This window comes from Alligator sinensis, unplaced genomic scaffold, assembly GCF_000455745.1.
Source record: "Alligator sinensis unplaced genomic scaffold, ASM45574v1 scaffold786_1, whole genome shotgun sequence".
Classification (NCBI taxonomy): Eukaryota; Metazoa; Chordata; order Crocodylia; family Alligatoridae; genus Alligator; species Alligator sinensis.
In genome coordinates, this window is record NW_005843383.1 from 66,331 (window position 1) to 79,588 (window position 13,258).

Sequence of the window (13,258 nt, forward strand, 5' to 3'; positions counted from 1 at the left end):
GGGCTGACTGGCTTGAAGGTGTCCATCACTAATGCTGTGAGCTAGAGTCCTACTCCCATTCATTCTACTTCCTTCTCTTCCATGGTGATACACATTCTGCGACTGTAAATCCAAATTAAGAGATGTCATGTGATTTCGTAGTCCAGGAATCCCAGAATCATCCGAAAAACCTAGGTCTCCTTCACCGTAGAGATACTTTGTGCTCTCTTGAGAGAGAACCGCACAACAAGCATCCAAGTTGTTGTTATTCTATAAAAAGGACAAAAATTTGAAGTTATCAATAAAATAATGCTACACTCATATAGCATCCTTAAAAATTAACATGCAGCATCAAGTGAAAAGTCTTAAGATGCCGGCTAATACAACTACTATACGTGCATGAGGGGCTTGCATGTGTAGCTTACCATTTTGAAAATGGTCATTTAGTCAGTGGCACCCAGGTGGACGTCTGCATTGTTTCTACAGTAGTGACAGAGATACTATACAATAGCAAGCTAATATGCTACGGTACACCTATTTCCTCCCTACTTTCAGAATAATCTTCAGCACAACCATCATGTCTCTGCTGAAGGGGAAACCAATAGAAGAACTGAGTTCACAGTACCTGTATATCACTGGCAAACAGCTTAAAAAGCTTTTAAATGTTTCCCCAAACATTTTAAGACCGATTTCTTTAAAAACTCCCATCTGCTGAATAATGAAAAATGTCAAATTTATGAATGGGTTAGTGTTGTTGCAGCTGTATATTTCAGGAATTATGCAAGAGGCCAGGTTTTATGAAAAACAGAAAACACGCAGATGAAGGAAAGCACACAAAAGTGTGTTATTCAAGATTAAGAATAATTTGCAGATTGTTCATATATACTATACTATTTTTTTCATAAGATGAGAATTTAAACAGAAAAAGTACCGATTACAATGCAGTATTTAAATATTTGTGTTTCATCTGTCAATATTCTTATTACATACCACTATTTTCAAGGGTTTAAACTAGTTAAACCAGGGCTTTCCAACTTTTTAGTGACCACTGGCTGCATATTGCATGTTCCCCCCACAGCACCACATATACTTGTGCTTCACTGTGCATCCTGGTGCCCCCGCCCCCTGCAACTCCCCACTGTACCGTTTACTTGGGCGCTCTGCCTCACCTCCACCACTGCACCACACATCTCAGGTACTCTCACCACACCACACCTCTCAACACTGTGAACTGTGCCACCCCACCACTGGAGTGGGGAAGAGGAAGTCAGACGGAGAGGGAGCCTGGAGACCCTGGCTTCAGAAGCAGTCAGAGCAATGGGAAAGAGCAGTGGCCAGGTGGGTGCTTGAGGGCCCTAACTTAACCCCCTTGCAGACTGCATGTTGCCTGAGGGCCACCAGTTGGACAGCCCTGGTTTAAACAAATATTTTCACCTGGGTAGAGCTGACATACTAAATCTTGAACATGGTTATTTTTTTTTTTTTTAAAGCCACATAGCTAGCTGGTGTGTTATTAAAAAGTTAAAAAACAAAGTGCCAAAACATTTCTTTTATCTCCAACTTAATTGTGGGCTTTTACACACCTTGATTAGCTTTCTTAAAAACGAAACTTTAAAGCAGATGAACATTGCTGGAGGACATGAAACGTCAGGAAGAAATTGTTTGTTTTTTTTAATTTGCTATTTTGAATTCAATTTTCACGCAGCCAAGCCTGAAGCAACAAAAATTATACTTTAACACCTTTCACTTCTAATGATAAAAATGCCTGGTATGTCTTGGGCACTACCAAAAAACAGTTATTAAACGTAATCCAATACTACACAGACTAGAAAAAGATGAGGGGAAAAAACCCTATTTGCAATACTGTACCAAGTTAAATTGTCACAAAGCATGTAGCCTGGGTTACTTGCAAAGGAAACAGATAGAGAGGCCCCACTCAGAACCAGAGCCTGAGGGTGCGGTCAGAAGTAAGTTTTGAAATATTTTCAAGTGTAACAAATGGGCCTGGAAATGTTTCAAAAAGATATCATTTCAGTGGCAGGATATATGTACAGTCCCCCGTGGCAGCTCCCTGCTCTCCCCCACCCCCTGGCCAGGCAAGGTTAGGGCTGAAGGGACCAAAGCCAGAGCAGAAAGTAAGTGGGGAAGAGGACCAGGGGACAGGCTACAGCCTCCCCCCACATTTACTCCATGCATGTTTTCCTGGCCATATGTCCTCTTCCCCAGCAAACAAGCAATTCCAGCCCAGGGCAGGTGGTGGCTAAGTTTAAGCTTCAGCCCAGGATGCAGAGCTGAAGCCAGAGCTGAGCTGCTGTCTGTCCCATACTAGTGCTCTAATCCAAGATGAGGTTTTTTTCCCCACCCCTCCCATGTTGATGGGGGGGGGGGGGGGGGCCCCCTTTCGCCCCCTTTTGGTTGTGGTGGGGGGGGGGGGGGGGGGGAACCCCTTGTCTCCAATTTGAGTAAATATAGCAATATTTTTAACTTTGCATTCAATAAACTCAATTTTTTCCAGAAAATACTCCAAGCATTGAGTAGAAACATTTACATTTTGATGGAAATCAAAAAAATGAAAAGGGAAGGCAGGGAACACATGGAGTCTCAACATCTTGTTGGCAGAGACAGAGCTTCAATGCCCTCTAATCCTTTATCTAATTGCAGAATTAGCTGATGACAGAAATGAATGGCATGGTTATGCTGGAATGTTCATCTTAGTTCTGCCCATGTCCTAATTCTGTCTTAAACTGTTGAGGTCATGAAAAAAAAAGTTAAAAAAAAAAGAGTGAATGAATAAAAATGGGAGGAGGCATGGAAAAAAGGAGGATGGGGGGTTGGGGGGTAAGAGAGAATCATAAAGCCTCTAACCTGGGGAAGAGGCTAATGGGGACACAGACCTTGGGGAGGAGAAGCTAAGGGAGTCCTTGATGTGTGCAGTAAGCTCTGCCTACAGAAGCAACCAAGTGCATGTTTCTAGTTTAAACAGGCTTAGGCTGAGTTCGAGTCCTATTAACTTTTTGACTTTTCCAAGTTACTGATGCCTACTTACCTCTGTATTTTGACAGTATACCATAGGACAATAGGAAAGTAGGGCTGGAAGGGACCTCAATGAGGTTATCTATTCCATCTGTCTATTTGAGGCAGGGTCATCCCCGAGTAAACCATCCCAGCCATGAGTATGGTCTAACCTGTTCTTGAAAGCTTCCAAGAATGGAGGTTTTGCAACTTCTCTAGGCAGCCTATTCATAATGCCATGTATGGACTTTAATTTCTGGGAAAGGTGCTGCTCTCCCAAGACAAGCCATGAGTGTACAAAAGTACAGGATTTTTCTCCCAGAGAAATGGTCACTCCAGGAGAAAAATGGTCACTCCAGGAGAAAAATAACGTGGAAGCAACCAGGGTTAAATTACTCGTGAAAGAATTTATCCTTTACAACACACACACTGTGCTGCAGGGAGACAGTGTACAAGGCAGTGTGAACCAGCCAGCCAGGGCTGCCCTGTGCACTAATACCACTTTTTGCCAAGCAGATGAAAGAAGTCTGCAGAGTAGAGATGTGCACACAAGGGCCCCCCCTCCCTGGCTGCACAGCATCAGCACTGCAAGCTCTCTGCTTTTCAAGGGTTCAACATTTGAATGTCTGTTCAAGCCTCTCTGGGTAAGTCTTTCTACCAGAACAAACCAGGGAGAATTCTCCTAGGTCATTCAAACAGGTGTACACAGCCAGAGTCAGAAATTTGCTCCTAATCTCCAACCTAAATTCCTCCCTGCTGAGGCCTGAGGGTATTATTTCTAGTCCTGTCCCCTACAGCCACAGAGAAAAGTCCATCTCCATCCTCTCTATAGTCACTGTTTTGGTATTTGAAGACTGCTATCAAATCTCCCCTCGGTCTTTTCTCCAGGCTAAATAACCCTATTGTTTTCCACCTTTCCTCATAAGGCTTGCCTCCTAAGCCCCCCAATCATTTTTGTTGCTCTTCAGTGGACTCTTCCCAATCTGTCCACATTCTTCTTGAAAATTGGAAACAGCATTCCAGGCGAGACCTCACCAGAGCTGAACAGAGCAGAACAATCATTTTCCTTGTATTAACAGAATTGTTATTTGCAAATAAACTAGGTATACAGTTGGCTGCACCTTTTTTTTTCCCCCTCAACAAGAGCACGCTCCTGGCTCATATTCAACTTATGGTCCACTCTAGCCCCTAGGCCCTTCTCTGAAGTACTGCAGCCTAACCAGTTATTCTCCCATCTGTATTTGTGCATATAATTACTCCATCCCAAATACAGGACTTTGCACTTGTTCTTGCTGAATTTCATCTGGTTAATTGTAGGCCTCTTCTCCAGTCTATCCAGGGCACTCTGTGGACCCTGGTCTTACCCTTCAGTGTGTGTGCAACCCCAACCAACTTGGTGGGATCCACAAATTTGCTAAGTGTACACTCAGTCCTATTTTTCTAATAATTAATAATGAATAAACAAACAAACAAACAAATAATTAAACATTAAATATTAATTTTAAAAAAATGGACCCAGGATAAACTCCACTTTATACCTCCTCCTAACCAGAGAGAGGCACTGATGACTATTTTGTTGAGCATGATGATCCAGCCAGGTTTGTATCTATTTCACAGTACCTTCTCCTAGTCTGTATTTCCTTAGCTTGTTAATGAGAATGGCAGAGGGTGTAAAAAACCTTGCTAAAGTCAAGGCATACTGCCATCCACAGAGCCTGTCACCTTATCATAGAAGGAAAGATTGGTTAAATATGATTTGCTCTTGATGAATCCATGCTGGCTGTTTTGGATCTTCTTGTTCCTCTCTAGGTGCTTCAATGGATTCCTTAAGAACCTGTGTAATGATCTTCCTAGGTAGGTCAGGCTGACTGGTCTCCAATTCCCTGGATGCTCCTTCTTTCCTTTGTTAAAGATGGGCACTATATATTTGCCCTTTCCCAATTATCTGGGACCTCACCTGACCACTGTTAATTCTCAGAATATAGCCAACGGCTCTGAAATTACCTCAACCAATTCCTTCTAGGCACTAGGATGTGTACCATCTGGCTATGCCAATCTGAAAGCATCTAGCTTTCTCAAATAATCCCTAACCTGCTCTTCCACTACTCTAAGATGTTTGTTTTTGTTCCCCACCTTTGCTTCCAACTGCACTCATCTAGTATGTGCTGCTATTTGTGGAAACTACCACAGCAAAGGCTCTCCCTAAATCATCTGTAACTACAATGCCTTCTGTATTCAGTAGGGAACTATGATTTCTTTAGTCTTCCTCTCCCTTTTGACATATTTGTAGAATCCCCTTTTTTACTGCCTTATGTCCCTTGCCAGTTTCATCTCAAAACATACCTCAGAATTCCTAATTTTCTTCCTGCATACCCATGTGATACTCTTATGCTCTTCCCTAGTACTATGACTAAGCTGCCACTTTTTGTAGGATTTCTTTTTGAGTTTCAACTCACTGAAGAGATTGCTGTCTAGCCAGGCTGGCCTCCTGCTGCCCTTCCCAGTCTTCTATCACATCTGGAGAATTTTCTCCTTGTGCCATTAAAAGGGCCTCCCTGAATGTTTAGCCAGCATTCCTGGACTTTTTCCTCTTTGACTTCTGTCCCAGGGGATGATGCCCACCAGTTCCCTGAGCCTGTTAAACTCTGCTTTTTCTGGAGTCCACTGCCTTTATTCTACTGCTCTCTTCCTTCCTGACCTTGAACTCTATCACTTTGTGGTCACTGTCCCCCAAGTGGCTTTCCATCTTCACATTCTCAACCAATTCCTTCCTGTTTGTGAACAAGTTGAGAAGAACTTCCTTTCTAGTTGGCTCCTACTACCTGTGCCAAAAGTTATCCCCAACACACTGCAAGAAGTTGTTGGGCTGCCTTTTTAGGCACTGCTGTGTTTCCCTCCCAGCAGATGCCACAGTAGTTAGTAGTTAAAGTCCCACATGAGATACAGGCCCCACAATTTGGAAGCTTTTCTCAATTGTTTATAAAGTCTTAGCCATCTCTTCCTCCTGGTTTGGTGGCCTGCTGCAGGCTCCTACCATGACATCCCCTCTCCCCCCTGGGTGCTCTCCCCTCTGACTTTTACCCAGAGGCTTTCAACAGGCCTACCTCTCACTTCATACTGCATCTCAGAATGTGTACATCTCCTTTATGAATAGGACAACAGCTCATCCTTTTTTTCTCAGCCTGTCCTTCCTGAACAAGCTATACTCATCATTCATGACTGTACTCTAGCCACATACACTATCCCACCACATCTCCATAATCCTCCAGTACTTCATTTTTCGATTGTTCTAGGAACTCCATTTCCTCCTGTTTATTCCCCATGCTTCTCGCATTAGTATATAAACACTTCAGATATCTGACCGATTCTTTTGTCTTCTCTGCAAGAACACTGCTAAGGCTTCTGCTATTACTTCCCTTTATTAAGCTTGCATCCAGGTCTTCTAACTTTTAACCCTTTGGGGCTTTTGTATCCACCCCCAGTGAACCTAGATTAAAGTCCTCCTCACTAGGTTAGCAAGTGTGTACACAAAGACACTCTTCCCCTTCATCAGGTGGACCACATCTCTTCCCAGTAGTTCTCCTTGGAATGCCAACCCATGGTTAAAGAAGCCAAAGCCCTGCTGGCAACATCACCTATGCAGCCATTTGTTGATCTTCAGGATGCATCTGTTCCTACCCAGGCCTTTACCCTAGACTGGAAGGATCAATGGGAACACTACTTGGGTCTCATTCCCTTCACCTTTGTACCCAACCATGTAGTCACTTTGGCCTGCTCAAGGTTATCCCTGGCCATGTCATTAGCGCTCACATGGATGAATCGCATGGGATAGTAGTAGGAGGACTGCATGAGTCTTGGCAACCTCTGTGTGATGCCCTGGATGCAGGATCCTGGCATGCATCAGACCTCCCAAGCCAACAAGTCAGTCCAGAAGATAGATGCTTCTGTGCTTTGTAGTAGGGAATCACCAACCACCATCACGTGTCCCTTCCTCTTGTCATTGATCCTCTTGGTATTGATCTTCTCGCCCACCCCTTTCTGTTGAACAACTACTTTCTGATATTGTGTTTATTCCAAAGCAAGAATAATTTCTCAATGGAAAGACTGCTATTGAAGGCTCTGGCTGATGTTACATTAATGGCATAACCAACCTGTTAATTGTGCCATAATCTGCAACATGCCACCCATTCAGCCAATTTATGGCACCATAAGGTGGCACCTTCAACTGAATGTATGGTATGTATCCCAGACCTGATCCCAATCAGTTGATTGTTGCCATTGGTTGGGGGAAGTGCCACTGGCCCTAGGGATCCAGCTGGGGGCAGTTCTAGATCCCAAACCAGATCCTGTGCCTGATACCACTACTCAAGTGAGCTGAGCCGAGTTGAGCACTGGCATCAGGCTGGGGGCAGCTCTGAGTCTAGTTCAGCAGTTGTGTAATTGGAATCTGAGGAATTTTATGCCCCATCCCAAACATCATACATGTGGCATGGCAGGACACATGATTTTTGGGATAAGGCATACAATTCCTCAGTTCCCACTTGCACTTTTATTTTAACGTCTGCCATGACCTGAGTTTTCCTCATGAATTTGATTAAACTCACCCAAGCCCCGCAAAGCCTCAAAATGTACTGGGCCTAATATTAAGGGTACATTTAAATGATGTAGAAAAAAAATCTACATCTGTACCAAAAGTGATCTGGAATAATTTTTCACAAATTTACACTTCAAATGGCATAAACAATTTAAACTCTGGAATGTTTAATTTTTGGAATAAAACTAAATTTACTTACATAGAAGGTGTTTGAGCCTTAATTCAGGTGTCAAATATTTGCAAATCTGAGTCAAAGTACAGAGTTCTTCTCAACATGTTTTATCTAGGAGAAAAGTACTCCATACTCACTACTTCAGGTGCTGTGAATATTTTTTATACTTAAGAAAAGTATATTAAAGATAGAACTTAAACAGTCATTAAAATATAGTTAATTCACTCCACTTGGCCCAACTATCCTGGCTGGAATACAAAATTCACTTAATATTCTTATATCATCAGTACCACATACAGACCTGGAAGTCTCAGAGACTTGTCTGTTTCACTTGACTTCAGATTTCCTAGCTGAAGTGAAACTAAGTTGGCTTCTTCCCCTGCTCGCATTGATTTCCACCACTATGAAAGTAGTTGCAAACTTACTTACCTCAGTGATGTCAGAATGCATAAGATTTCAAAGAATTGCTGACTTGACAGAATTTTAACAACATGTATTTATGAAACCTTAAAATATTCATATCAGTCTTAATATGCAAGAAGTAATCAACTTAAATAATATTTTTAATGCTAAATAACTTTGCAGCTGCAAAAACAGTCCAATGCAATTGTTCATATACATGATATACCCTAAAAAATCTAAATAAAAATGTGCTCATAACAAGGTAACAAAAAAGAACAGTTATTCTCAGTACATCTGGGTACTGTCCTGTTTCTCATGCAGGACCAACTGTGTTTTAGGACTCTCCTTAAAAAAAAAAAAAAAGGAGAGAAAAGAAAAAAAAATCCATTGCATCATGTAACTAAGGCTTGTGATACAAGGGGGGCAAAGGGTATGGTTTTCAGCTGGTCATCATATCACACACAATTTAGGGTCCAGATAGCAACAAGATACTACACCTGACTAAGCCAATGCATCACCTAACCCAAGGCGGGCAAGGTTCTTTGGGTAGATGTGGTATCTTTTATTAGACCAACTAAATAGTTGGGAAAAAGTTCTCTGCAAGCTTTCAGACACAACCACCCTTCTTTAGGCATTGGGAGACTGCTATTGCTCTGAGTTCTTCAAGGTAGATAAGAAGCTAAAAGTGTGATGAGAAGTCTGTGAAAAATGTAAATAGCTGGAAGTTTGGAAGACAATGGGTAGAGAGAGGAGGGGGGGAAACGAATACAAATGGTAAGTTTCAGGCAGGTGCCAGGTGAATCAGATGTCAGACAGGTTGTAATACGTCAACTCCAATGTCTATATTAAGTCCATGACTTCTTTGTATCCAGTAGATTTATGAAATACCCAAGTTATTTTTGTATTAGAAGAACTAAACAGTTTTTAGAAAGAAAACAAAATTAGAATCTTGCAGGATTGGTCTTAAGTACAGACATGGTGCCATGCAATCCTGAGAGCATGTATGATGATTCTATGGGTTGATTTAATTTCTTTCTTTCTGCTGCTAAATAACTAGAGGTAATCAGTAATGGGAAAGAGTAACTCGTCATCTCTATTTTAGACTGGCAAACCACAGGACCCCCACTGGAATTTTGTTTTCTTGTGAACTGAAGATGGCCAAATAGTCCAAGTTTTATAGTAGGAATCCGTCCATAGTCACCATTACAAATCCTTGAAAAAGAAGCTTCGGGGAAGTCTCTATTTAAGCAAACAGGGCACCATGGAAGCATATTCAAAAGCTGAGACTTAGTTTAAAAAAACGTGATAAATCTACAATTTCTGAACTACAAACCAAAACCAATTTGAGAGTTCGCTTGCTATAAAACAGACAAAGACAAAAGAATAAACAGTTATATGACAGGAAAAAACATGTTCTCAAGAGACCCACCCAGCCACAGCATACAACAAGGAAAATTTTGTTAGCCACTTTTAACATCTTCAGAATAACACTGTGTAGAAATACAGTAATAGCAGAACACTAACCTGTAACATGCATCTGGACACAACAACTTCAGGTACCTCAGGAAATTTTTGTCGCAGGTCATGTAAAACCTGAAAATCAATTTGTTGGCTTCCTTGGGCCATTCGTATATTGCCTGGTCGGGACTGTTTGTTCAACAGGCAGTTCTAGGTCTTAGTGAAAGGAGTACTCATCTCTTCTGTCCCAGCATCTTCTGTAAAAGGGTGAAAAACCCTAAAGTTTATACATATTCTTAGTTTAAGATGTAGCTCTGTAATCTTCTCAAAAACAAACACAAAATTATAATGTGGAAACCAGCTCCTTCAGCTCCAGTAACAAAGGCATTTCAATGAAATTTTTTTATGCAAGAACATTTCTACTGAATAAATCTAATTGCTTATGCTACAGTACTTCCCCATGTTACATTTTTGGGGACTTGCCAAACTAATTTAATTCTTTCTAGTCTTTCATAAATGTTTCCCTGTATGCTCTACAATGAGAAACCTGCTGCCTGTCTAATGCAGGTTTCCTTCTCAAGTCTCACCTTAAATCTTACTGACTGAATAAAACACATTTTTCACATCATACATATTACTTTATATCACTTGAATATTTTGAAATGGCACAAAGATGTTACCAATATCACAGTAGTCACAAAATACAGAAGCCATGCTTAAGTCTCTAAAATGTCCTCCTTTCATCTAAATGATTTTTGATGGCAAGAAAACACTGAACACAATGTGTGAATTCACAATTTAAGAAAGTGATAAAAATTTCACTGTAGGTTTCTTAACCTTAGCGTATGCTACGAAGTTTTGCTGGCATAATCAAATTGCCCAGATGACACATACCCCCCTAGATGACATATCCATGCCAGCAAATCCACAGGTGTGGATGGATGCAGTTATGCCAACAGAAAATGTCTTTTTGCTTGCTTAGCTTATGTGGCGAGGAGAGCAGGTATACCTGTACTGACAGAAAAATTCCTTCTGTCGCCATACACTACATCTACCATAGACCGCTTCATTGACAGCTATGCCAGACTAACTACAATGACAGAAAGTGGGTTCTGTAGACTTGCCCTTAATGACAATCTATTAAAATTTATCAACCAATACTGTTAATGCTTAAGAAATATTCAGGGGTCATGACTAGACAAAAAGACAGCCCTGTAAGTCAGGCCTTCCTTGGGGCATTTGTATATTGTTACCGATTGTTAAAGGTCAGTCATACAGAAGTCTGTATCAGCATTAACCAGTCACCTCACACATACAAATAATTATGTTTTGGCCAGTTGCAGCACATTCATGTTATTCAACATCTTTGAAGATTTTTGAGACTACATATCTTGGAACACTTAAGTGCAGTGTTTCCCTAAGCATATGGATTTACACCCACCTTAGCATAGGTGGCCACTCTCATGCCCCCCATACTTCAACTATCCTTCCCCACCAATTCTCTTGAGCCCCGCTACTTCAACCGTCACCATCAATTCCCTTGCTGCCAATTGCCACCGATGCTCCTCATCAGAAGGAAAACTGGCTACAACTGCCACTGGAACTTAGCGGGTGGGCACCGATGCTCCTCATAAGCAGGAAAACTGGCTACAACTGCCAGTGAAACTGAGGGGGTGGGAGGTGGAATGCTGCAGGGGCTGAAGTAGGGAGGCATAACAAAAATGCTGACTGGGTGAGGGGTGCTACCAGTTGCCACTTAATGTTTCCCAATTGATGCATAAGAAGCACATGAGAATTAAGTGCAATTCCTAGTAACAAAGTTTATAAGAAAGCTACTTGCAGGTAGTTTAAGCTATGACAATCTAATCAAGTTCCACCAATTAGTATAATTGTAAATAAATTAAATAGTACCTTTTTTAAACAAAGCCAAGATACATTCTCAGACCTCAATTTGCATTTCCCTCTTTGGTCACTAACTCTTAAAATCCAACTCTCCAGAGGTATTCATCTACTTATGACTGCTTATTTTCCCACTGCCTGATTTCCTTGGCTGCTTGTATCATTCCGACCCAGGCACCAATCCCTCCTCAGCATTTAAAGACCTCCCACTAGCCTTTACTGTAACTTATCCATTTCCTCCATCACTTCTTGACCACCAAGCTTTGCACTTGCCCTTGCTATTTCTTCTCTTGAAGTTGTCTGATCCTTTTATCCAGCCTTCAACTCTTTATGCCAAAACACAGCAACTGAACTGAAATTGATTTAGAAACTTATTTAGCTAAATTGTTGCTACTCCATTCTGTCGCCATTCTTTTTTGTTTCAGTATCATAGGTGTTCCTTATTGATTTTAGCTAAATCATCAAGGCACTCTTGAAACAAAATGAAAAATGTGCACACTAGCAGGTTGCATTGTTAACTAAAGCAGCTCCTAAATGAATTCTACATAAAAAGCAGTGCTCTTGCTTTTTTATACAGAAAAGTCTATAGGCTATAAAAGTCTAAGGCTTTGGTTAACTGACAGATTTAATATTTTTGCAGCCTTAAATACTGTTAATTACACTCAACAACCATATTTTTATTCTGAGTACTCTAGACCCGAGTGCTCTACTAGTTCTTTTTCAAACTGTGGCTGGGCTTTTCAACTTTAAGGGATCGTCCTTCTTCCCTTTACCTCGTATTCTCCAAGGCTGTGCCTTTTCCTTTTCTATCCCCATGGCTTCTTGTCTAGGGATTGCTAGCACTATATTCGGTAATACAGTATGTCAGTTTATACAGGTGTTCACCTTAAGGAATATTTTTATTTTAGCATGAGCCTGGAACCACAAATAAGGCTCATTATTTTCCATGACTGTCCTATATCCATACTTTCAGGATTTTTAATATTCACCTTTTAAAGAAGAGACTAATGATTCCAAAAAAATTTCTAAAGCAGCATCTCTTCAGTCATCCTGGAGTTATGAATGTTTTATACAAAGCCTGTCAACGCATTTATCCTGACATATATAAGACCAGCTTCCACCTATACTGGCAACTCTAAACCAGTTAACTTTTACACTTCAAAAATAGTTTGCATGGAATCCTCAAGGAGGAATATAAAAAATATCGGTATTTTATTTGAAAAAAATTGATTGGTTAATAAAACAGTAAAAACTTGAAAAAAACACACACAAGTACACTCAATAACACCTGCTAATGATTTTAGCCTTATAACCTCTTGTCCCCAATGGCATCTCTGACCTTTCCTTTTTCGTGTCCTTGTGACAAAGTATTTAGTAGAATTTGCAGATTTACTGGAATCTGACAGGCTGCACTGAGAGTGTTTTCTGCTTTGGCCTTGAACTTACGCTCTCCAGGCTGTCAACCAGGCTCCTCAGCACCTGCACCACCCCAACCCCATGCATTTAGCCAAGTACAACTGACATGCTATCAGAACCAACTAGGCTCTGTAGCTGGTCTGCAGAAGTTGCAGTCTCATCTTTACAGCAGTAATAGGCATATCTTAAGAGAGGCAAGAACAGGGGTGCCAATCCAAGAATTATTTTACTGAAAATCCGCAAACTTTCTATGGACAGCAATTTTTTATTTTTTACATAATGTTACATGATGTAATGCAAATTACTGCAGCTCTTGCTCTCTTTCC

The 13,258-nt window shown here is 41.1% G+C and overlaps 1 protein-coding gene across 1 annotated transcript in view; it reads right to left on the reverse strand.

Moving 5' to 3' along the window:
• TAB2 (TGF-beta activated kinase 1 (MAP3K7) binding protein 2) overlaps nt 1-13,258 on the reverse strand; it is a 118,887-nt gene that overhangs the window by 23,994 nt on the left and 81,635 nt on the right. Inside the window, exons 3-4 of the mRNA XM_025195067.1 lie at nt 9,684-9,874; nt 1-249 (exon numbers count right to left, since the gene is read on the reverse strand). The gene's annotated coding sequence lies outside the window, so the exon portion shown is untranslated. The remainder of the gene's footprint in view (nt 250-9,683; nt 9,875-13,258) is intronic.